This window comes from Phoenix dactylifera, chromosome 4 (genome assembly GCF_051530095.1).
Source record: "Phoenix dactylifera cultivar Ajwa chromosome 4, Ajwa_hap1_PhDact_Kaust_v1.1, whole genome shotgun sequence".
Classification (NCBI taxonomy): Eukaryota; Viridiplantae; Streptophyta; class Magnoliopsida; order Arecales; family Arecaceae; genus Phoenix; species Phoenix dactylifera.
In genome coordinates this window covers 7136625-7158186 of record NC_143193.1, presented here as the reverse complement: position 1 = coordinate 7158186, position 21562 = coordinate 7136625, and the positions used below count along the sequence as shown (strand labels likewise).

Below are 21562 nucleotides of genomic sequence, written 5' to 3'. Positions count from 1 at the left end.
TTTGTAAGACTGCTTTTGAATGACTTTAAGTATTTAGTCAATTTTAAGCATCTGCTATTAATCCTTAAATAAAGTATTGAACATCTGTATTTGCTTTGATGTAATCCGATGCCTTGCACGCCTGTGCGGTCCGCCGTGCGGGCGTGCGGCGTCTGCCGCGCCTCGGGCTCGGGGCGTGACACCCTTAGCAATCAGGCTCAAATTCTATTATTTAGGATCTGAAACGGGCCAATAAAACTACAATTTTTTTTTGTGAGTAAGACTTTGATTAGACGTATCTTTTAACATGAGAAGAATCAGATGGAGCAAAAGAAAACAAAGTTGATTTAGAAATCGAGATGTACCTTCTGAAAAATTTTAGCTTTTTCGAATATATTTGTATTAGCTATTTTTTTTAGGAAAGAAATTTCTATTAGAGCTGGTAAGAGAAATTCAATATGAATTGTGCAGGAGTAAATCTCACTATTATAAATAAAGGTTGTGTACTTCGAATTTAGATTATCAATGAAAGAAAATAGAACTTAAGTCTTACTTTCATAATTCTTTCATCTTCTTCCAAATCTCTTTGTAGATATTCGAGTTGAGAGCATGTCAAGACGAGTCATCTTTCTCTTTGATTGGATCAGATTAGGGCAATTTTCTCTCTTTTGGAATGGAAATGAGAAGAGAACTTTTCTCAACTAAATAGCTGGAGTCAGAGTCACTAATTTCCAATCTAAAGCTGAATTTTCTTTAATTAAATATATCTCAAACCAATCTCGAAGAAGAAAAAATAATGATGTAATTTCATATTTAACAAATAATGATATTGTCATTGATAGTGCGATTCTACCTAATTAAGACTCACTGGTATTATACCATGCAGGGAAATGCCATTTGGATAGTGTTAACGGATAATGGGCTACATGTTGCAATTCTATCATTATCTTAATGAAACGGGTGCGACTCTCCCTCCCTTTTATGCCTTAGAAAGAAAAAAAATAAAATAAAATGCGTCGTGCCATTGCCCTTCCCTCTGTTTCCGCTATACCGTGCGCACTCCCACTTCCCTTTTCCTCCTCATCCTCCGGACTCCTCCACTTCTCCACGCCTATTGCCAACATCTGCTTGTGTGATTTTTGTCGATTTTTCGTTGGATTGTTGGATCGTGCGATTTGAAATTCTTAGGGTTAGAGTGATGGTATTGGAATGTGGGTCTCATGTTTCTTTTCTCATGGCTTGGTGAGTCACTTTATGCTTGTCTTCCTTTCCTCTTCTCTCATCTCCCACCATTTTCTTCCTGTGTATTATTTTCATGGAAATCTTTCTTTTCTTTGGGAATTGCTTTCTGGCTTTTTTGGGTTTTTGGTAGTTTTATGTGCACCTTTTGTTTTTCTGGTATTTTTTTCATTAAAGGTCCTCGCGTGTTACTCGTGTGTTTCCTGACCAACTTGTTTGTTTTTTTTTGGTATAGTTTTTTATGAATTCCCTAGGCATTCTTATGTTCTACTGAATTTCTGTTTTTTCTTTCATTGATCAATATTGATTTTTTTTCTTTTTGTGCCAAATTCTTGGTTCACCTTTTTAATTGCTTCCTGTTTTACTGCCTCTTGTTCTGTATTTTGAGATCTAGAATTCTAGATGATCATGATATTTAAGTTTGAGGCTTTTGTACGAAGTCCGCACTGATCATGTATACCTTGACTTAAGTCTTATACATGTTGCAAATTGAGACCAAATAAATTTTCTGCCTCTATGGGTATATTATATTGTACTATTTTCTTCAAGTCCAGATTGGTTACCCTTATTCTTAACTATTAGTATTTCTGAGGCCTTCTTTATCAAGAGTTCTGTTAAGGGTCATATGATCATATTGGTTAATCTAATTGCTCAAGTTTATTTATTTATCAATTCATTTGTACATACCAAGTTGTAAACTTTGACTGACATCTAGGATATTCCTGAGAAATCTCTCTGGGTCCTAGAGATTTGGTTGTTGTTGTTATTGCAACAGCTCCCATATGTGTACTTTTTTGCAAGTTCAGAAAGTTTTCAAAATTTGGAACTCTGTTTGCAGATGCAATCTTGGCGCATGTCAACTTTGATTTTGCAACTACAAAATTTTTATACTATATTTTATTGAAAATATGTGTGGTCTGTGTGATCCTCCTGATGGTTCATAACTACTGGTGCAAATTACTCAAGTAGGATTGTTAAATTTTGGACTTCAAATTGCATCCCTTCATTAAGGAAACTGTGTAGTTTTGTTTACCGCTATTGGAGACAACTAGTATCAGTACCTGAAGGCTGTTCATAGTATTTTGATATCTGTTGGTGGCTTAATAAAATCTTGTTATCAGTCTCAATGTCATAATTGTGGCTAGAGGAACAATAGGTGCATTCCATGCTTATTATGCAGAGAAATCCTGAGGTGTATACCTTCCCATGTGGGGAATGAATTGGAGTTTAAGAATTTGACATACAAGTATATGATATGAATTTGGATATCAGGGGTTTAAGCTAAAACTCGTGTAGGTTTATCTATTTTACGTTTGTAATGTTGGTTGGATCAATATAGACATTATGCTAACCAAATGGTTAGGATCCTTTTACACTAATTCATATGCAAATGTTTAGGGAAAGGCAACCAAATACATGGCGCACAGTTGGTGATCAGTAATGGAAACACTAGTAGAAAACCTATACACAACATAGAACTGCTTAATCTCATCTTCCTTCTAGTTTTAGCTCTGGTGCATCCATCACTTGAAAAGGTGGACAGGCAGCCAAATACATTTGCACCTGAAGATTTTCCTTCTCATATTTTTTTACACAAATACCAACAGCAGTTGGCATTTAGAGGTACCTTATTAGCAGCAGCAATATGCTATACTTCTCTTGAGCTAGTTCCAGGTAGGCTGATGCTCTGGTTTTTCATTTGGTTTGTTCTTTGCTGGCCTTTCAGGTGTATCCCCTAAGTAAGTCCCATCTTGCTGATGCACTTGAGTATTCTTACCATTTGGTATGAAGGGCTCCTAAAAGGCATGTTAGATATTCACAATTATTCAACATTCAAAATACATGCATGCATATACATCTGTATGTGGGGTCTGGCTGCAGGCATTTTGCTTGTGCATGCACATAAGCACATGTTCTAGCATGAGCTTGATGCATTCAGTGCTGCAGATAAAAAAGACAACGATAGGTCTTCTGTTATTAAGCTAGGTGAAGATTTAAATATTTCAGGGTCACATTAAAGGTTTATAGATAGCACATTGTAATTATATAACTTCGTCATATCAGCATTCTATAGTTTCTTGTGTGTGCGCTTGCATTGTTTGCGTTTTACTTTTAGTTATCATCTACAATTTCTCCTCTCCCCTCCACCCCTCTTTGTACTGATTTCATTGCCTTAGTGAAATATTTGATGGGTTCTTTGCAATATTTGCTTAAAAAAGTAAGTAAATAAAGGTCTTCATGAGAGATGCAAGGGAGCTCTTTTATTAATTATTCAATGTGGAATTGAAGGATTTTTCTTTGTAGGGTACCAAGTTTTGACAGATTCAAGAGGAGCACTTCTTAAAATTTAGTCAGTTTGATCGAAAGGATTTAATTATATTCTTTTCCCATTTCAGGGCAGCACCATGCTCGCAGGGTGAAAAATTGCCACAACAAAACTTATAACATATTTTCAGTAAGTTGCAGGGAAATATATCAACAACAACAAAGTTACATCATGCTCCTTTGCTTAATGTAAATGGGTTCTAAATTACTCTTACTATATACCTTCACCATACTTTTATCGTAACAATTTTATTGTATGATTTATTTTTATAAACTTATCTTTTTGGTTGATTTGTTGCATATTATTGAATATGAATTTCTATTTGCAGGAAGGAAATAAAGTTATGTTAAAGAGTTCCAGAATGCCTCATCTTGAAGTGGCACTAGGAACTCATGCAAGCAAAGATCCAATTAAAAATTGGAGGAAAAAAAAAATGCACTTAGGTCTCATCAACTTTAGGAGATGTTTATTGAGATAACAAAGGTGGATATTGAGCCTCTGGTAAGGCTTGATAGATGATATACAGATATTAGAGATGCTATTGGAGCTTATAGTGCATGGCATTCGACTTTCACTATACTTCATAAACTATTGGACTAATTTTTTTATATAAATTTATTTAAACAAGATAATATATATTAATTTCGCTCGGAATTGGGAATAGGCCTTCCAAATATTTCCTACTCCTTTGCTCCAAACTTTTGCTAGAGTAATATGCAACACTGATCATTTTCTTCCACAATTTATTTTCATGCGTTAGGTACTTCCACAAGACAATTGAATCCACTCCATACATGGCCTTTGCAAACACCCTTCTCACAAGACAATTGAATCCACTCACTGTCTTTGCGCTTCCAAAAAAAGCATATCTCCACCTATCTATTGAGTTAATAAACATTTTGACAGCTTAGAAAGTTTATGGATGTTAATCTTGAGTCCCATTGCGCCTTCAAATCCTATTAGAATAGCTTTGGCTGCCAAAAACTTACACTGATTATTAGAGGAAAATAGCAATGAACAAATTGTGAACTCCTTTCAGCCTGTTGAGGATCCCAGAAACCGGATCTGCCACCAGGGTGAACAGGGTGAAAGAGGTATATATGCAATCCCTTCCTGCATCTAATTCATCTTTCTGGACAGCCATTAAGAACAGTAGTTGAAGAAGATGATAGGAAAGCTCTGATCCAACCAATTGTATGCGAGGGAAACCTTTTAGTTTACAACATGTGGAACAAGAATTTCCCATCAAATCTTTTAATGGCCTTCTCGAAATCCAATTTGCATTGGATTTCTATATATCTAGATAGCTTGCAAAAGGCCATGATCTCATGGACGCTCATGAAATTTTCAAGTCAGCAAGCAAGCTGCCTTAACTAGCTCAAGACTTGGGTATCAGCTTACTAATTCATTAATTTTGTTGGTACAAAATTTATCAGTAGAAAATACCGACCTCTACGTAGTGCTATTAATTAGAGGCATATGTGATATAAACTGGAGCAAGAAAATCTGAAAATCAAATAGTAATATAACATAAACTTTCTCTAACATGGCATCATTAGGTTTACAAATTTATTAATTTGTAAAAAAAAAAGGAAAAGATAAATACAAGTTTTTGCGGCACACAAGTTTCAGCGCAACCACCGTACCTTTACTTTAGTAGGTAGATACTAAAGATATGAGGTTATGGGGAGATATGAGGCTGTCTGAAAGAGATATATAGAGCACCATCATAAACGTCAAAAGATGCAAAAAGGCAATAATAGTATCACCTTTACCATAAATTTCTTTTAAAATAATACATTCTCATTAAAAATCTTGAATCATTTACTAGAAAGACAGCAAATCAAAAGAAGTTAGGCTTGGCTCTCTTAAGTCAAATCCCAGTGAACCATTAACCTAATTTCAGTTCTGACCAGAAAGTTTAGCCCAAGTTTGAGCTAAGAAGAACAACTTAGCCTCAATTATCAAGATTAATTACCGATAATTTAGAATCAAAACAAGACAACCTCTAGCTCAGCAAGATGCATTTGATGTGGCACCCTTAGTCCATAATGTGCACAATAATATCCTACTTTTGCTTGATCAAGAGACATGTAGAATAATGTCTTCTGTCAACTAGGCATAATAAATTTTTACAAAGTTACTATTTATGGTCCAATAAAAGCAACTAGACTGCACCCTGTGTGTCTTCTTACTTTTCCTTTCTGATATAAGATTTTTTTCCCGAGTAAGAAACGGCACCCCAGCTACCTAGGTGTTTACTAATATGCAACACAAACAATTATTAGATGTTTATTAAATTAATATCCAATGATAAATGTTTAACCACGAGTTACTTATATATTCTATTATTTTTTTTTTTTTTAAAGAAAAGGGATGATCTTACCAACTCAATAAATTAGCACTTACAAGAAATAAGATAGGCTAAATCATAGCAGAAGAAGCTATTTCTCAAGAGAAAGGAAAATAATGAACATATATAATTCCTTTTTCTCTCTCTTTTATACATGGACAGCACAAAAGTAAGCAATAGAATTGCAACAAACCCCCGAGTCACTTTTTGAGTGACAAAATTGAACTACTGAAGCATCTCCAAACATCAAGCTTTGGTGTCACCATCTACTTTGGAGATATCTTTTCAAGCATTTTTCAAAGAAAAGAGTTCAGTATCTTACCACAAATTAGTGAATTGGACAGAATGTTATTATGCGGAATAACACATAGATGGTCAATCTTTGAAAATTTCATTATAAATGTGAAAGCTTCCCTAAATTTAGACAGTATACCATACTAATATTCCTGTGTAGAATGCCTTTGGTGATAAAGAAAGTTTCCGGATTCATGTTTTTCTTTTGCTACGGCTATACCACTATACAAAAAAAATCATCGATGTCACCCTATCTATTACTGTGTTAGGAGAAACACTTGAATTGGACAGAATGTTATTATGCGGAATAACACATAGATGGTCAATCTTTGAAAATTTCATTATAAATGTGAAAGCTTCCCTAAATTTAGACAGTATACCATACTAATATTCCTGTGTAGAATGCCTTTGGTGATAAAGAAAGTTCCCGGATTCATGTTTTTCTTTTGCTACGGCTATACCACTATACAAAAAAAATCATCGATGTCACCCTATCTATTACTGTGTTAGGAGAAACACTTGTAATTCGGTGTGAGTAACAATAGCATATACATGGTGGACCCCATGAGGAACTACTGGAGCTTGCATAATGCTAGCAATTCAGAAATGATAATTGTCTGATCCTTTGATATAAATTAGGCAAAAAATATTTATGTATCTGTTAGCGTTTTGCATAAAATATTTTCCCTTTTCTGTAACTCGACAGCACTTCAGCAGTCTAGAACAATCATAGCTCTGCATACACCAAAGAGAACAATCCCAGTCAATGCTAAATAGAGGTGGCATTCTGGTGCCACATTGTACCTTTCTTGCAAGCAGCTCGTGAGTATTCATGCTCTTGTTTACTGATTCCACCTTACACATGTACCTGAGAACCACACGGCAACCAGAGACCAAGCATTGTTGGTTTCTTTTCTATCTTACCGAAGAAACTCTTAGTCCCTTCTTGCATCTCCCGTGATGGTAGCCCTCCCTTTCCTATCCAAGGAATCCTTTTAAAGCAAAAGCGAGCATCTCCTTTTGTAAGGTGTAGGGAAGAGAGAGAGAAATTCTTTTTCTTTTTGCTTAAAACGGGTGCTTCATACCGTGCGTGTACGAATACACCTAATAAAATTAAAATACAACAGCTCGTGGAGTGCTAATGGCAGCTTCCCCTCCTCTGACCAAAGAGTGTACCCAGAGACGGCCCGATACATTTGGGGGCCTAAGGCGAATCCAATAAATGAGGTCTCTTTTTTTTTAATAATAAATTTTTTTAATAAGTATAAAATACTTAAAAAAATAATATGAAAATAGATAGCTATTAAGTACACTATTTCAACAAAGATATATGAATCTAATAAAGATAGACAAGAAGCCTTTCTAGTTTAATATAATTTTTGAATGGAAGTACAGAAATGTAATTGCTCTAAAAGAAGGGCCATGAAACTGATTAAATAACTGAGATAATGTCAATATTGTTTACCATTTCAAGCAAGGGCAGAATAAGAAAAGGTCATCCCGTGGCACTTTATGGACAAGATAAAGAAAAGAATTTATCCAAAAAAAATCTCTCTATAAAAGAAAGTATGGGCATTATGGGAAATTCACTCCACCTAATTAATAAAAGTCCCATCCCACCATCTCCCCTTCAAGTGAGTACCCAAGCAACAAATGCAATATCACATCACAGCAGCCATTCAACCCCCTCCCTCCTTTTCTCTCTCTACCACCCAAGAGAGGAGAAGAAACCGAGAGGAGAAAATTAAAAGAATCTCCACCCTCCAAGAAGTCCATCTCCAATCCCCCTATCTTTCTTCCTGATGGCCCAGCTGGATCAGGAGTAATGTGAGGGAAGGAAAACCAAGACCAAAACCAAAAAAAGAGAAGGGATGAAAGATAAGAGTGGCTCCAGGCGTGTATCAAGCCAACCAAATCCCTCTCCTCTCTCTCTCTCCCTCCCTCTCCACCCAAAACAAATCTACTGTCCCCAACTTCCCAAATTGCCCCTCTGCAGGCCAGGGAACTCTCCACCTCCCTTCCATCAAGGGGGAAGACTCGTAGCCAGCTCTTGTTCCCGTTTTTATATGGGGCCTTTGCTTCCTTTTGGCCACGCCTGCCGGAGGCCTTCCATTGGTCCGAGGTCTTAGGCGACCACCTCGGTCGCCTAACGCTCGGGCCGGCCCTGGGTGTACCCTGAGTGGTGGGCCGTATAGGCAGCCACCCGGCCGTCCCATTGGTTTCTCCAAATACATTCTTGGCATGGAAGGCCCCTCCATCTTTTATCATCATCCCTATGTTGTGGATCAAGGGGTGGTTTGTGCTCTCACCTCTCGACCCCCTCTGAATCCACCGGATAATCGTAATTGAATCGCCCTCCAGAATGATCGAACTGGCCTGCAGCACCACCCGCACATGTCGAAGACCCGCATAGGTAGCTCGCAGCTCTGCCCCCGGAACCGACGTGTCAAACAGCTGGCAGCCACCTACTGCCACCACCCTGGAGTGCAAGCCCCGTATGACAAAGCCTGCACCACCCCACGCATCGCCATCCAGCACCGACCCATCAAAGTTGACCTTGAGGAAGCTCGGGGGTGGGGGCTCCTAGGTGAAAAACACCGTCTAAGGAGCTGTCGGAGCAAAGAGTGAACCCCAGGTGTCCTGAGCTGTCAAAGGTCTATCTGAAGAGGGGTGGGCTTGATCTCCGTGGCCTGTGCTCGAGCAAACTCTGCAACAATCTTCGGTGATACCCTACGCTCGCCAAAAGTACGAGCATTCCTTACTAGTAAAATCTGATGTGTTGTACAAGTCGCTCTGATGGCCTTCTGACAAGTCCACGAACTAGCCAGCCACTGCCGTATCACCTGAAGAAACTGTAGCCTTTCACTCCGAGCCTCTTGCGGGATCCCTGTCCACTGCCATGTCGACCTCGCCTATGTACACTGGAAAAGCATATGGTCCACCGACTCCTCAGCTCCACATGTCCCACACTCTGTGGGGATCCCCCAGCCACGCCTGCTCAGCACTGCTCTCGTCGGAAGGCGGTCCTAAAACACCTTCCATAAGAAGAGGGCTGCCCTCGGGTGGAGCCCGAACCTCCAGATCCAAGTACAATCCGGCCTCGGCTCATGCTCCGGCTGGATAACACAGGAGAGGTCTCCCAGTCTAACACTGGCCTGACTCAAGGTACCTCAAACCCTGACATCTGGCCCCGCACATCCTGGTAATGGAATGAACCGGATCCTCTCAGCTAGGTGTGTCCCGAACAGCTGTCGAAGTCTGGCCTTATCCCACTCTACCCCTCTTGGTGCTAGGAGGTTGCACACCCGTAGCCCCTCCACTGCCTCTGTATAAACCATTGTCGGCCAGCACCTCAGGGGAAGGATGTCCACCCACGGATCTCTGGTCACATCAATACTCCGTCCATCGCCTATCAACCACCTGGTGTTTGCCGACGCAGTCGATAGGTATCTCCCGATCTCGCGCCACATGAAGGAGACTCAACGACCCCTCCGTGCCACCTTTGAACCCCCTCGACCATATCTGGTAGCCATCAACTGACTTCAGAGGCCGTGTAACTCTAGCATAAACCGAACCGTGTGTTGAGCAATGAAAGATTCACGCCTCTCCAGAAGGAACTGCACCCGTAGACCACCCTCACTAGTAGGAAAGCAAATCTGCTCCCAGGCCACCAGATGCACTCCGTGGCCTCCATTATGTGATCCCCACAAGAAACTCCGAAGAAGATGCTCGATCCTCAACAAAATCGTTTTCGGTACCACATTATTGGCCATGAGATACACCGGTATGGATCCCAATACCGATCTGACCAGTGTCAATCTCCCCATCATGGATAGAAAGGATGCCCTCCATCCCTCCAACCTACTCTAGACCCGCTGCACCAGGCCCGAACACTCTGCCACTTATAGCCTCCGGCCAGTGATGGGGACTCCCAGGTAGGTCAGCGTCCCCTCCTGCTCCGGTATCTGCAATATCTCTCGGATCTCCTGTCTAACTCTGGTCTTCATGCTGGAGCTAAAAGAAATGGCTGACTTCAGGAAGTTCACTCTCTGGCTGGACGTCGCGTAGTAGTCCGCCACCACCCTACGAAGGACCCGTGCCTCAAAAATCCGTGCCCTGGTCAGGAGAAGACAATCATCAGCAAAAAGTAAGTGAGAAATAGGTCGAGCCCCCGATGCTGGAACATAGGCCTCCATCTCCCGGCTGGTGCATACTCTCTGCAAAGCACGGGACAAAATGTCAGCATAGATAATAAACAAGTGTGGGGATAAGGGACATTCTGACGCAACCCCATGGTGGACTCGAAGAAAGATGACGGTGTGCCGTTGACCAAGATAGAAAACTTTGGCCCCCGGACACACCCCATGACCCATCCAATCTACCGCCAGTAGAACCGTATGCCTCTAGTGCCTGTTGGAGGAAACTCTACCTGATCCTGTTGTAAGCCCTCTCCATATTCAGCTTGACTGCCATTAAGTTTTGCCGCTTCGGTGCTCGTTGAAGATCCCACATCATTTTCTGGGCCAACATGACATTGTGGGAGATATGTTTACTGACTACAAAAGCCCCCTGCTTTTGGCTGATGATACCAGGCAATAGGGGCTTCATCCTGTACCATTATTCTCGCCACAACCTAATGTGCACAAACTAATGGGCCTGAAGTGACAAGGCTCAGCCGCATCCTAACGCTTAGGTATAAGCGTGATGAAGGTGGCCTTCCAATCGTCAGGCATCGCTGCCTGGGTAAAGAAGCACTGAATAGCATCCACCACAACTCCCCGAATGATACTCCAATGCTGCCGAAAGAAGAAAGGGGGGAAACCGTCAGGTCCCGGGGCCTTGTCTGCTGCCAAGGCCTAGACTACAACCTGCACCTCTTGTGCCGACACTGGCTGGATCAGGGATGCATTCTCAACATCATCAATACCCACATCCACCCTCAGAAGGTGGTCTCCATCACTAGCATCCTCATCCTCCATCCATCTGGAGCGGAAAAAGTCAAGTAAGACCTGTCAGACGGCAGGCTCACCACCCGATGGCCAGACCCTCACTTACCCACTGCACACGAGATTTGTGTTGCCAGAAAATCTCATGCTGTCGTAGCAGCGAATGGTGAGTCGCTAGTAGTCCCCGAAAATCGGCCATATCGTCCTCCGGAAGCACGCCTCTTAGGTCTTCCTTCCTTTGCAACTCAGCGATCGAGGTCTCTACCCCCTCTAATCTTCGGAAAATCTTGCCCACAACCTCGCGGTTCCAATGGCGAAGACGCCTCTTGGTCAACTCTAGTTTGCGCGAGACCCGTTGCATTGCAACCCCACGCACCGGGACACGGCACGCGTCGCGAACAATATCCCAAGACTGGGGGTACGATAGCCAAACATTCTCAAAGTGGAAGGGGCTGTGTGACTAGGTCCTGATGAGGTGGAAAGTAGCAGAGGCAGTGGTCCGAGGCAATTCGAGGTAAATGACTGACCCGATAGGTAGGGAATCGAAGGATCTAATCTGGGGACGCAAATGCCCTATCTAATCGCTCCCAAACCCTAGCATTGCCAGACAGATTATTACACCAGGTAAATTGTGGTCTGGAAAAACCTAAGTCTACTAAACCGTTCCACGACACAAAATCACGAAACTCCCTCCTATCCACTCTATCCGTGAAGACTGCACCTCTTCGCTTCTCACTCTCACTCTGGATACAATTAAAGTCACCAACCACCACCGTCGGGATACCCTGGGTGGCCACATTGGTGATCTCCTGCTAGAGGACCCTCCTAACCCTGTGATTCGTTCTCGCGTACACACCACACAGCACCCACGGAGCAGCGTCAGATTCCGACACAACCATGACTACCTATTGGGGGCAGTTGTGGAAAACTTCAACTGTCGCCACTCCTCGCCTCCATAGAACCAAAATGCCTCTCGACAGCCCTTGGGAATCGACTATATAGGTCTTCCAGTCCCTCTTCAAGTGTCGCCTCAGTCGTCTAAGCCCCTCGCCAAATTATCGAGTCTCATAGACGAAACAGATCTCCAGACAATGGACCTGCACTAACCGCTTCAAAGAAGACATGAAGGACGGCTTGGCCGACCTCCTACAATTCCAAGCTAGAATCATCATGGATCACAGTCCACATAGTTCGCCTCAGACTCATCCTCCCCTAGGGTCGCGGGGGCAGCCTCAGGCTCAACGCCCATGCTACCCTGCTCCTTCTGCTCGTCGCATGCTATGGATACGACATGCATAACTGCTGCCATGACACGTTGCATGACAGTAGGATGGTTCGTACCCCCTCCTGGTGATAGTGGCTCGGTCGTGCTCCCTTCCAAGTGCGGGACAGGGTGGCCCCCAGCCTTGCACCTACCTGAGGCAGCGTCCTCCAGCACACCCGAGGTTGGATGTGGAGGGCCAAACCGAAAGACCCCATCTGGGCCACTCCCAGGGCCCTCATGAGCGTCCCACGATCGCGGCTCGCTCGACGTGCCCAACATGGGGAGGCCTTGGCCAACGGGCAGGGAGGTCCCCAACCCTGACTCCAACTCCGGACAAGGTGGGCTGTACTGAAAAGGCTCTGCTGGTGCCTCAGGGGATCTAACTAGGGTTTGCTCGCCCTGGGCCTGCAGATCCGGCTCAGTCTTAACCCCCAGGCCTAAGGTTGACTGGGCCAGTGGGCCCACCACGACCTGGGCCCGTGGGCCTCCTGTGCCCTGGCCCTGTGGCCCCCCTACAGGCTAGGCCTGAGGGGCCCGGGCACGCAGGCCAGCCCCAGGGCCCAGCGCATCTACGGCCTGCGGCCCTGTCGCAAGATGGGCTCGCAGGCCCTGCATATCCAAAGGTCTTGCGCCCAGATCGCGGAGAGTGGCCACAGCACAAGGCGCGCCATCAGGGCGGGGCACGGACACAGCACGGGGCGCGCCATCGGCACGTGGCGCACCCTGGGCCACACCCGCGGGCCCACGAACCCGGCGCCCGGCCCTCTGGGCCAGGGCGCGCTGGGCCGGCATCTTGGGCCCCCTTGTGGGCCAAGGCCCGCTGGGGGCCTGGGCCTTTTTTGGGTTTGGACCCGGGCCACGACCGCCCCACTGGGCCACAGCGGGCCTTGGCCTTTTTTGGGTTTGGACCCGGGCCGCGACCGCCCCACTTGGCCTCGGGTCGGCCCGCAGAGGGGCCGAGTTGATTCGCCTACTCGGCCCCGGGTCCCCCGACTTGGCCGAGCCGTCTCCTGGCTCACTGGCCAGGCCGACCCGAAGATGGCCAAATGGGGGTTCTGGGTACAGCTCGTTCCCCCCACTGGCCAATGGCGACCGGCGGCATGCGACCTTCATTGGCTTTTGCCAACCGTCGGTGTCCGCCGGGGATGCCGGTGAGGTCGGACGAGCCACTGGGGATGGCGGTTGAGTTGAGGATGACCCAGGCCCCGGATCAGGCTCGATCGTCTGCCCCAGCCATGGCGGACGGTTCTCCCGCGGGATTCTCCTCCGTGTCGCCACTATCCAAGGGCCATAGACTGGCCCTTGGTTCTCCTCCTCGGCGGCCAGAGGCGACTGATCCGACCCGCCCCTCGGGTCCACCGCCCTTGAGGGCGAACCCTCCTCGGCTCGGGCAGTCATCGGAAGATGGCAGGCCACCTCCATATGTCCCATCCGCCCACAACGTGGGCAGAGCGCCGACATGTTTTTGAAGACGAAGGGCTGCCAACACACCTTCGTCTTCCCTTGGATCAAAACCCCCAGTAACAGGGGTTCGGTGGCGTCGACCGCCACCTTCACTCGGGCAAAGCCCATCGCCCCCTGTTTCTCGGTGACCCCGTCCACCGCTATCGGCTAGCTCGTCCGAGCCGCAATGTGGAGGATGGTCGATGTGACCAGTACTCCGGCGGTAGGCGAGTAGGCGGAGCCACACCAGAGCCATTTTCACGGCGTCCTCCTCAGGGTCGAAGTCCGGGACCCATAGGCTTATGGCGAGGAGCTGCCCCACCACCACCCATGGGCCCTCGCTGAGGGCTCGGTCCCGATCCTCCATCGACTGGAACCTCAGGGCGAGGTAGTCGTCTGCGAGCGGGACGGCCACCATGTCCTTCAGCTTGGCACGGGCGGAACACAGCAGCCAAAGCTGCGAGCCACCACCGCCCGCCCTTCCCACTCCAAGTGGGCTGCCGCAATCGGTTCCTCTGGGAGTCTGAGGACATCCGGAAAGCAATGGCTCAGCCGCTCCACCTCCGCGGCCGTGGGCCACTGAGTAACCCATGGCCCCGGCCTCAACTAGGCGCCAGAGCTCTCCCTACGCCCATGCCCATGTGCCTTACCGTGGCCTCTCAGCCGCTTTCGGAAGCACACCGAATGGACCGCAGGCTGCCTGAAGCCCGACAACCTCGCCTCCTGGTTCAAGACGACCACCTTAAGAAGAGTTCCCCCCTCGGAGGCTCCTTTCTTTGCCAGGAGCGATAGCCCTAGTGGACCGACCGAATAGTTCCGCTGCCGCCTCTTGCTACCTCCCCAAGCCCTCCGATTTGAACGCCGGAAGAGCCGAGGACACTCGTAGAATATTTATCTGAGCTTTCCCACTGCCCCGACCACCGTGAGTACCACGCCGATCGACCGGAGCACAATCAATCTTCCCGGCCGGATGCCGCTTGGGCACCGGCGCACTACTAGCCGTTGGCTTTTTCTCACTAAGCCGGAGCTTCTCACTCTAAAACTAGCCGTTGGCTCATAACGCCTCTCTTAACTTGAGAAAGATTTTGATCAGAAAAAAAAAATGATAAACTGCTACTGTGCAAGAAAGTCATTTCCTCTGCAGCAGAAAAGTGTTCATGATCGGCCTCTCTTTATTCCTTTGCTTTCTCTAATGTAGTAAGAAATTTTTAGATATGTATCACCCAGTTGTTAAAATTTGGATACTAAGCAATAAAATTTTATTTATTAGACTTATCAGTCCTTAAACTTGCCTACCTCTACCTAGTGATAATATGACCTATATGGCCTCATTTATCTATCAAGCTAAGGGAGAGATAGAGAATTTTCTTCTAGATTAGACTTAAGGTTATAGACCACAATCTCTTATCAAACACGCACCGTAACTATAGAAAGAAATTATGTCCAAGACAGAAAATGAGTGTCCAAAATCTCCTCCTTTTTATTCTCTTGCATTCTTTTGTATGTAAAACCATAAGCAGGGGACACTTTTTAATCAAAAAATTTTAAATATTAGTTCCTACATATTTTTATTTGCTTAATTCTTAAAATTTCTATATTAATCAGTAAAATTATATTTATATGACTTGTTAGTCCTTAAAATGACCTATATATCCTCATTTGTCTAACGAGAACTACATCATGTTTCAGAAGTTCTTTGTTTATTACCCACAATATTTAATGTTAGCTATCAATAAATCCACACAAAATTACTTTTTGTGATCCAAAAAGAAAATAAGCAAACCGCACCTGAGCTGTTTTGAAAAATCTAATGCCACCGGCAATAGAAGCTTTATAACCCAGGGTATACTTGGAAAAATTTATTGGGAAATATCTATACTATTAATTGGAAACTCACATAAATTTTCGATGATAAATGTTCAACCATCTCTTGCTATGGTGTAAGAAATAGAGTTGGATAAAGCATGGCAAGAAAACCTATTGTTAGAGAATAAGGAAATAATGCCTACGTTTCTCTCTCAATCTCTGCAACTAGCATAACTCTTTAGTAGACGTGTACCCCAATGTTTTTTTTTTTGTTTTTGCTAGAGCGGGTGGATTCATACCTGACGAGTATGAATGCACTCAATAAAGTCAGAAAACAAAATACCCCGAAGTGCCCAGGGTACCTCACCGTCCCCAGCCCACAGGGTATCTTCAGAGTAACTGGCCACGTAAGCAGCCACCCAATTTGCAGCCCCATTGGCTTCTTGGAAGACAAGCTTGGCCTGAAAGGCCTCCTCCCTCGCCATAGCCCAGATGTCATGGAGCAGTGGGTGGTCACTATCGTGACCCCTAGGGCCCCCCTGAATCCAACTGATAACTGTGGCTGAGTCCCCTTCCAAAATGATAGAGCTGGCTCGTAAGCCGCGCCGGGCATAATGAAGGCCCGCCCATGCAGCTCTCAGCTCTGCACCGGGAACCAAGGTGTCGAATAACTGACAGCGCCTAACAGCCATAATCTGGGCGTTCGGGTTCCGAATAACAAAACCCGCACCACCCCTCATGCCTTCATCCAAGACAGACCCATCGAAGTTGACCTTAAGAAAACTTAGGGGTGGGGGCTTCCAAGTGATAAACACCGTACGGGGTGCTGCCGAAGCAAAATGAAAATTCTAGATGTCCCGAGCTGTCAAGGTTCCTTCATCGGGTATGACGTGACTGAGCTCCTCCGCTAGCGAGCGGGCGCTCTCCACGATGAACCTCGGCGACATCCCACGCTTGCCAAAAGTTCGGACGTTCCTCGCCAACCAGATCTGGTGGGCCTTGCACGCCGCTCTAACCGCTACATGGCAGCGCAAACGAGACTCCGACCATCGTCGTATAGCCTGAAGGAAGTGATCTCGCCCACTCCGGGCCTCCTAAGGGATCCCTGCCAACTACCAAGACACCAGCGCCTATATGCACTGAAACAGCGCATGGTCCACTGTCTCATCTACACCGCACTCCTCGCACTTTGAGGGAATCCTCAACTCTCGTCCACTGAGAACAGCTCTCGTCGGAAGACGATCCCAGACTACCTTCCATAAGAACAGTGTTACCTTTGGGTGGAGACCCAAGCGCCAGATCCAAGCACAGTCTGGCCCTGGCTCATGCACCCGCCGGAGCAAGCAGGAAATGTCACTCACCCTAACGCCAGCCCTACTCGAGGAGCTCCAAACCCGAATATCAGGACCTGCACATCTAGGTATCGAGAGAGAACAAACCCTCTCCTCAAGGTGATCCCCGAAAAGCTGACCCAGCCTAGCCTCGTCCCACTCAATCCCTTCGGAAACAAGGAGATCACAAATATGCAGACTCTCCGCTGCCTCGACACTAACCATAGTCAGCCAATGCCGCAAGGGGAGGACATCCACCCATGGATCAACATCCACCCATGGATCACCATCCACATTGATGCTCCGTCCATCGCCTATCAACCATCTAGTATGCGCGAGGACAGTTGGCGTGTATTTCGCTATCTCTCACCACAGGAAGGAGCATCTCTGCCCTCCACGGGTCGATGCCCCCCCCATAACGGGCTGCCATGGTCCAACTCCAGAAGCCCTGCGGCTCCAAACAAAATTGACCAGCATGCCGGGCAAAGTGCGCTTCTCGCCGCTCCAGGAGAGAGGGTACCCCAAGACCACCCTCGCTGGATGAAAAGCAAATACTCTCCCAAGCCACCAGGTGCACCTCGTGACCACCTCCATGCAAGCCCCATAGAAAGCCCCGAAGTAACCGCTAAATCTTTAACAACACTGTCTTTGGGACCTTCGTATTTGCCATGTGATAGATAAGCATGGAGCCTAGAACAGATGTAATCAACGTCAATCTACCCATCAACGATAGAGACGTTGCCCGCCAACCCTCCAGCCTGCCCTGGACTCGTTGCACGAAACTAGTGCACTTAGAAACCCTCAATCTCCTACCAGTGATGGGGATACCCAGATAGCACCAGGTCTTGGCCTGCTCAGGCATCCCCAGAATCCTCAGGATCCTCCGTCTAACCCCAAGCAATGTGCTAGGGCTGAAGGAGATGGTAGACTTTTGGAAATTTACTCTCTATCCAGACGCAGCACAGAAGTTGGCCAGTATCCACACAAATACATTTTAATATGCATAGCACATACCAAAACAAGTTATTTAAAAATAAAATTCTAATTTCGGCATAGAATTCCGTATATATCTACATTAGATACCTCCAGCATGAGAAATAGAAAATATCAATTACTTTTGTCTTGATTAATAAAAACTGACAAATCAACCCATATAATATCAGTACATTAATCAATATTTTCCAATCAAATATTTAACTCATTAAATAATGTTTAATAAATAAATTTCAAATTTTATATTTAAACTATTATTAGTTTGAGATTTATTATATTGGTTGAGATTGTGATATTCCTAATCTAAAATATGATATAAGATCTCGAAAAATTATGATTTTTTCAAAATTTCTCCACTTTCCATCTTGATGGAGATAATTTGAAATCTCAATTCATCTCAATTTTAGTTATGACCAATTTTTCGATTGTTAATATCTTTGTTTAGATTAAAATATATATTTTCGAACACGGCACTTTGGTGATTGACAAGGGATATAGGATAAAAATGATGGATCCAGTGGTCACGAATTGCCCCACCCCCATCATGCTTGGAGCTATTGATTTATAGTAGTCCGATCTAAATTGGCCACAAAATATGTACGCCCGTATTAGCATTTCCAAGTAACAATTCCCTTCAGATGGATAGCATGTGAATTCTACAGTCCAAAAGAATCATATTGCTGCACACATCTAAATCAGGGGCGGCCCAATACATTTGGGGGCCTAAGGCAAATCCAATGAATGAGGCCTCTTTTTTTTAATAATAATTTTTTTTAATAAATATAAAATATTTAAAAAAATGATATAGAAATAGATAGCTATCAAGTATACTATTTCAATAAAGATATATAAATTTAATAAAAATAGGTAAAATTTTTTTTAATTTAATATAATTTTTAAATGAAAGTAAATAAAAGTAATTGCTCGAAAAGAAGGGCCATGAAACTGATTAATTAACTAAGATAATGCTTGACAATAGTGTTTACCATGTCAAGCAAAAGCCGAATAGGAAATGGTTATCTCATGCTACTTCATTGTCAAAGTAATAAAAAAATTGCACCTCTCTATAAGAGAAAGTAGGGGCATTATGGGAAATTCACTCCATCCAATAAATAAAAGTCCCATCCCACCGTCTCCCCTTCAAGTGAGTACCCAAGCAGCAACTGCAACATCACAGCACAGCAGCCATTCAACTCCCTCTAGCTCCTTTTCTCTCTCTACCACCCGAGGGGAGAAGAAACCGAGAGGAGAAAATTAAAAGAATCTCCACCCTCCAAGAAGTCCATCTCCGATCCCCCTATCTTTCTTCCCGATGGCCCAGCTGGATCAGGAGTAATGTGAGGGAAGGAAAACCAAGACCAAAACCAAAAAAGAGAAGGGATGAAAGATAAGAGTGGAAGACGAAGGGGGGGAAGACGAGAATGGAAGGAATGAGTGTTTGTATAGCTGCAGCATCTTCCGGTGGGGGCCTTCCCTGGGCCGGGGGCCTTAGGCGACCGCCTCAGTCGCCTAAGGCTCGGTCGCCTAAGGCTCGAGCCGGCACTGATCTAAATAGTAGAGTAGTAATTAATGCTAGGGGCCTCATGGGGTCGGCGAGATTTGGCACCAACCGTCCCTCATAGCGTGCGCTGCTCAATATGTTTTCGCTGGTACCGACGTCCCCGGAACATTATCGCTCATGTGAATCCTTTTGCCGCCCAACGCACCAATGTCAATTGCTTCTGTTTGCCGATTTCCACGTTCAAAAAGCCCCCACAATGTCTATATATTTTATTTTTTAATATTTTCAGGGTCAAATAACGAAATCACTTTTGATCTCCAACACTAGATAACACTGAGGAGTTCATGGGCAAGTTACTATACCATTGCCAAACCTCTATCTTTTGGTCGATTAATTTGAATTTATTTGTACGCAGATCCCTAGCTGACAAATTCTTGGTTGAATTGTCTGGCTATAGTTTTGTTTATTATTTTTATTTGGTTTCTTTGTTTGTTTAGGTAGCCTCAGTTTAAAGGATACCAATTAGCCTAAAAGATGCGGGTTGAATATAAGAATATTCTTTTGGCAAGCATTATAATTTCAGATTTTTGTAGGCCAGGTCCTCTAGTTACTATGTAGATAGGTATAACCATTTTAGCAAGCCCTAATTCGCATATCTACCTCTAACTCTAGATATTAGAGAAAACAAATTAGCAGGAGCAACGGTTAGCTATGTTTTCTGCTTTTGAAAATGATTAGTCTAGTGGCTTATTACCACTTCATTTTGTGGTAAAACGGATATATTATATCATACATGTATACATACATCCATGGGAATCAGAAATAAAATATTTAAAAATTAAGTTGGAAGATAAGTTGCAGATAACCATGAAGCCTCTCAAATAGATAGTCAATAGATGCTAAATAATGTTTCAGAAATAGTAGACGCTAAATAACATTTTCAAAATAGTCCAATGCTAATTAACACTCATTCTCTCCCTTCCATGTGGGACTTTAGAATTGATGGAATGCAATATGAAACAAGAGAATCAAGCAGGGATTGGAGCCATAGTTGGTAATCTTATTTCTTTTCTTAATTAAAGCATGACCACCAGTATAGGGAATCGGAGTCATTGTCATGCAGCACCCTTAAACAAATAATATCGATATGACAAGTTACCAAACTCCACATTTTCTCTCACTGAATGGTTCCTAGTGTTCCTGGTGGGTCTCATAAGGCTGGGACCACCATTAACATTATTCCCACCCTTACAACACGATGACGCAAAGTTAAGTACTGAAAAATGATAGGAATTCTCGGATAATTTTTTTTTTTTTGTCCTCAGAAGATACTATTAATTAGTCCTTTGATGCAATAAGATAAAGCTTGATTTGCGTATGCATGTATCTAGCATTATATTATTAAGAAAACTTGTAGATGGTATCTTAACCACACAAGAAGATACTTTATATGGCAATCATGTCATAAATGAAACATGCTTATAACTCAAATTGTCACCCATTCTATCACAACAAGCATTGTATAAGAAGATGACTGCTTGGTAGTTGTATAACAATTTCACTATGTATAAATAAAAGAACTGAGTAATATTATTTATAAATACTCAAATGTGAATATCTAATATCAAAAACGATAACATAAACTGTGAGCAATGACTAGTATTATGTCATTTAAGAGACATGAAGCACTACAGAAAAACTTATCTTTTCCGACGCTTTTTCTAATCTTTACCGACGCTTATAAGCATCGGCTAAAGTTCCGACAACGCTAATTAAAGCGTCGTGAAAGCGTCAGCGATATCGGAGTGGCAAAAGTTTTTGCCGACGCTACACGAAAGCGTCGGCAAAAACAGGGATTTGACGATGTCTATAAAGCGTCGGAAAATCTCTATTCCTACAAAAAAAATATAGTCTATTCCGACGCTTATAAGCGTCGTTGTAAATAATTTTTTTAAAAAAAAAGTATTTACAAATCTCTGGGGCCCTGATCATTGCCGGCATCTCAGAAGAGGGAAGAGCTCCAGATCTCAGGAAAAATAAATGCATGCCAACCTAGCTTAAAAAATGAAGAAGAAGAGGGAAGAGGC

At 44.2% G+C, this 21562-nt stretch overlaps 1 long non-coding RNA gene across 1 annotated transcript; it reads left to right on the top strand.

The window, feature by feature from the left end:
* Positions 1-176: 176 nt before the first annotated feature.
* On the top strand, positions 177-5075 carry LOC120113106 (uncharacterized). Its single transcript, XR_016400200.1, has 2 exons — positions 177-1221; positions 3615-5075. It is a non-coding gene; the product is annotated as an uncharacterized LOC120113106 (long non-coding RNA).
* Positions 5076-21562: the final 16487 nt, after the last annotated feature.